We start from the raw sequence: 5307 nt of genomic DNA, 5'->3' as shown, positions 1-5307 counted from the left end.
GGCCCATATGGGGTTGTGGGGCCTGTATGGGGCCTATGGGGCCTGTATGGGGTCTATAGGGTTGATATGGGGTAGTGGGGCCTTGTATTGGTGGTAACTATACAGGTTTTAACAAAAATGGCAACTACAAGGATGGTAGTAGAAGTACAGAAGGTATAAGGAAAAAAGGGGAACTCACCAGTGATGACACTAGGAGCTGAGGCGATCTTCACAAGCAAGCAATCTCCAAGAGATGCTGCCTCAGTGAGGGTCAGCCCTTAAATGAGGTCTCAGAGGAGGTGGAGTCGAACTCCACCCCTCCCGGGAACACAGCTACATAACTTTCACCTGTGCTCCCACAGCTGACCCCACACTTTCCTCAGCTGATTAATCAGTGGTTCACGCTGTGATTACCAATCTCTTATACACTCCACCCCTTCGTAGCATGAACCAATGATTAGGTGAGTTCTCCCTTATTACAGAGACCCAACGTGACGCTGATACAATCTCCCGTCGCACTAAATGTTGATGTATTTCAGATGACGATGATTGGATGGGTATTCACAATCTTCCATGGGCCAGTGCTTGATAGATGTTACCGGAGACAAGCCATCTTAAAGTGCAGGTCCGTCTGCATTTCATCAGTCCAAAGTAATCGTTCTCTGATGGTCCTAGAGGCTTAGAATCAATCTTAAGGGGAATAATACAGATGCTTCAAAGGTACTAGGAGAGGAAGATCCGCCCTCCAGGGCAAGATACAGGCCATATACTTATCTTGAGTCAATACTTCCTCTTGTACTGGATTATGTCCCGGCCTCCGATACCATACCCTCTGTCACGGTTTGAACGAAAAATCCACCTGCGTCCGTGACAGGGGCCGTGGGCCCCGGAGGGGCCCTAGGCCGAAAGGAAAAAGTTAATTAGGAAAAGAAAACAGCGGCAACGATCTCAGGAGGCACACTTATTTACTAAATACTATATCGAAATACAGGATAACACAATATAATACAATATAATTGAAAATTGAGCTAACGAATCAAGCAAAATAGGAGAGAGAATGAGTCCCGTAACCGAGAGGCCTACTGTGAATCTAGGCAAACGGCTGAAGGCTCCCACACACTCCCCTGAACGCCAGAACTCGAAAGACGTCAGTCTGTTCTGCGACCAAGTTAATATAGAGTCCAGGTCCCATGACCTATCGTGTTGTTCTCTGGGAGATGTAGTCTTCTTCTGTAAGTTGCAGATTCAGTAAAATTATTCATGCTTTATATGATGTTATGATGTGGAATACTGATAGCAAAATTACAAAATTATTAAACCATGACATTCCACCCCTTATTCTACATCATTACATTATGTTTATACATACATACACACTCATACGTATAGTTGTGAATAATCAGTAACCTTATTTTCGCAACAATTTATATTTGTTCCATACAAACCTCTAAGTTGAGAACAAAACTCTATACCTTAACCTACTATTTATTAATTTTGAGAAAATGGCAAAACTGCCAGAAAAAAGAAAAACATGTCAGCGGTAGAGGAGAAAAGCAGCGCTAGTAGGGCGTCCCCCACATCAAGGTGCACTCATCCTTTCCCAGCCACCACAGCAGATTTCCTTTTTACTTATACTTCTTTCCATGTGTGCTCTACGCATGCATTGCCAGTGCACGATATAGAGTCCAGATGGAAAACTTGCTTACAGAATGCCTAATTAAGGTATATGGAAAAAAAAAGTGTTTCCTTAACATTAATCCACTCTATCTTAAGTCTGATATCTAATTGAAAATTCGTCAAATATTTTCTGAGACTCTACCTATATATCTACAAGAAAATCATTGGCTGCACTCCCCCAACATCAAATTCCCTTGTGGTACACATTGAACATTCCCATTTTTGTCCATCACCCACCACGTGCACCCAGGTCCCTGGGCAAAGACAGTACCCCGGAGAGGTTTGCCCTTTCCAGATGCTGGAAGGACCCAAACCGTCTTTCCCAACACGCTCTTCATGTGTACTACAGGAACCTTATCTCCCGCCACGGTACGTAGGGAGCTGGATTGGTTAGGACCATTACGATTACTAGATCCTCGAGTGTTGACTAACCAGGTGGCTTCTGCTAAATGGTTCTCCCAGTTTTTATATGTTCCGCCACCCATTGCTTTCAACATAGTTTTCAACAACCCATTGAATCGTTCAATCTCACCAGAAGCTGGTGCATGATAGGGAATATGGTAAATCCACTCAATGCCATGATTTTTGGCCCAAGTGGTTACAAGAGAATTTTTGAAATGGGTCCCATTATCTGATTCAATTCTTTCTGGAGTGCCATGCCGCCACAAGATTTGCTTTTCCAACCCTAATATGGTGTTTCGGGCGGTAGCATGGGGTACTGCGTATGTTTCGAGCCACCCAGTGGTTGCCTCCACCATGGTGAGTACATAACGCTTACCATTGCGAGATCGTGGCAAGGTGATATAATCAACCTGCCATGCCTCTCCATATTTATACTTTTGCCATCGCCCTTCTCCCCAAAAAGGTTTCATCCTCTTGGCTTGTTTAATTATGGCGCATGTTTCACAATCATGAATAACCTGAGCAATAGCGTCCATAGTTAAGTCCACCCCTCGGTCTCTGGCCACTTATATGTTGCATCCCTTCCTTGATGACCTGAAGTCTCATGGGCCCACCGAGCTAGGAATAATTCACCCTTGTTCTGCCAGTCCAAGTCTATTTGAGCCACCTCAATTTTGGCAGCTCGATCAACCTGATGGTTATTTTTATGTTCTTCAGTAGCCTTACTTTTAGGCACATGAGCATCTACATGGCGCACCTTTACAACAATGTTCCTTATTCGGGCAGCAATGTCTTTCCACAGTTCAGCAGCCCAAACAGGTTTACCCTTTCGTTGCCAATTATCATCTTCCCACTGTTGCAACCACCCCCATAAGGCATTTGCCACCATCCATGAATCAGTATAAAGATGAAGCATTGGCCACCTCTCCCGTTCAGCCACATCTAAAGCCAGCTGAACAGCCTTTACCTCTGCGAATTTACTTGATTCTCCTTTACCTTCAGTGGCCTCTGCAACTTGTCGTGTGGGGCTCCATACAGCAGCTTTCCATCTGCGATGTTTCCCTACAATACGACATGATCCGTCTGTGAATAGGGCAAATTTCTTTTCGTTTTCTGGTCGCTCATTGTATGGTGGTGCCTCTTTACCGCGTGATACCTCTTCTGTAGGTGGTATTTCAATTTTTTTACGCTCAGGCCAATCCATGATCACTTCTAGAATTCCAGGACGGCTGAGTTTTCCCATTCGAGCTCGTTGAGTAATTAATGAAATCCACTTACTCCAAGTGGCATCAGTAGCATGATGGGTGGAGGGAACCTGTCCTTTAAACATCCAGTTTATTACTGGCAAGCGAGGTGCTAGAAGAAGCTGAACCTCTGTCCCAACTACTTCAGAAGCAGCCCGAACCCCCTCATACACGGCTAAGATCTCCTTCTCAGTCGGAGTGTAGCGCTCCTCAGACCCTTTATATGCTCGACTCCAAAATCCTAGGGGTCGGCCTCGGGTCTCTCCTGAGGCTCTTTGCCACAAACTCCAGGTGGGACCTTTCTCTCCAGCAGCAGTGTAGAGGATGTTCTTCACATCCTGTCCCGTCCGTACTGGCCCCAAGGCCACGGCACGGGCTATCTCTTGTTTTACCTGCTCAAAAGCCTGCTGCTGCTCAGGACCCCATGAGAAATTATTCTTCTTCCGTGTTACCTGATAGAGGGGGATCACTATGTGGCTGTAGTTTGGGACATGCATTCTCCAAAAGCCCACTACTCCCAGAAAAGATTGGGTCTCTGTTTTATTTGTGGGTGGAGACATAGCAGTGATTTTGTCAATCACATCTGCTGGGATGTGACGACGTCCATCTTGCCATTTTATACCTAAGAACTGGATTTCCTGGGCAGGCCCCTTCACCTTGCTGCGCTTAATGGCAAAACCAGCTTGCAAAAGAATTTGGATTATCTGTTTCCCTTTCTTGGAAACCTCTGCTGCTGTATGGCCCCACATTACAATGTTATCTATATACTGCAAGTGTTCAGGAGCATTACCCTGTTCCAAAACAGCTTGGATCAATCCATGGCAAATTGTTGGGCTGTGCTTCCACCCCTGAGGTAAACGGTTCCAGGTATACCGAATACCTCTCCAGGTAAAAGCAAACTGTGGCCTACATTTTGCAGCCAATGGGATGGAAAAGAAGGCATTAGCAATGTCAATGGTGGCATACCACCTAGCTTCTTTTGAGTCCAGTTCATACTGGAGTTCTAGCATGTCTGGTACAGCAGCACTTAATGGAGGTGTAACTTCATTCAGGCCACGGTAATCTACCGTCAGCCTCCATTCCCCACTGGTTTTACGCACTGGCCATATGGGGCTGTTAAAAGGCGAGTGCGTTTTGCTAATCACTCCCTGATTCTCTAATTGGCGAATTAGCTTGTGAATGGGGAGCAATGAGTCCCTATTGGTGCGGTACTGCCGTCTGTGAACCACTTTGGTGGCAATTGGTACCTCTTGGTCTTTTACCTGGAGTAACCCCACAGCAGAAGGATCATCTGACAGACCAGGTAAAGCTGACAGCTGCTTAACACCGTTTGTGTTAACAGCAGCTATCCCAAAGGCCCATCGATACCCCTTGGGATCCTTAAAATATCCCATCCTAAGGTAATCGATTCCCAGTATACATGGAGCCTCTGGACCAGTCACAATAGGGTGTCTCTGCCAGTTTTTACCAGTGAGGCTTATTTCAGCCTCCAACATAGTCAATTCTTGGGAACCCCCAGTCACTCCATGGATATATATTGGTTGTGTCCCTTGGTGACTTGAGGGCATTAGGGTGCATTGTGCACCAGTGTCCACCAAGGCTTTATATTTCTGTGGTTGAGATGTGCCAGGCCACTTAATCCACACAGTCCAGTATACTCTGTTGTCCCTTTCCCCCCCCTGGCTGGGGGCAGGGCCCCTCTATTGTTTACCTCGTTGACTTGCAGCAACTGGAACTCTCCCCTTCTTGGAAGAGTTCACCATGGTAGTTGTTTCACCTTGTAATTCTTTCACTCGTGCCTGAAGTGCAGAAGTGGATGAATTACACCACTTCTTCATGTCCTCCCCATGACTACAGAGGAAAAGCAACAAGGCAAGACGTGTAGTCTCATCGTTGATTCGAGGTGACCTATCATCGTCATTTGCTTGAATACGAAGACGTCTCTTTTTAATGGTTGAGATTTTCGATGATACAGGTCGAGAGGAACTCATGTTGTTTAGCTTCC

This window comes from Coturnix japonica, chromosome W (genome assembly GCF_054131305.1).
Source record: "Coturnix japonica strain WE chromosome W, WE-NBRP24, whole genome shotgun sequence".
NCBI classification, from domain to species: domain Eukaryota; kingdom Metazoa; phylum Chordata; class Aves; order Galliformes; family Phasianidae; genus Coturnix; species Coturnix japonica.
The sequence above is the reverse complement of the archived record's forward strand: the minus strand, read 5'-3'. Positions refer to the sequence as shown.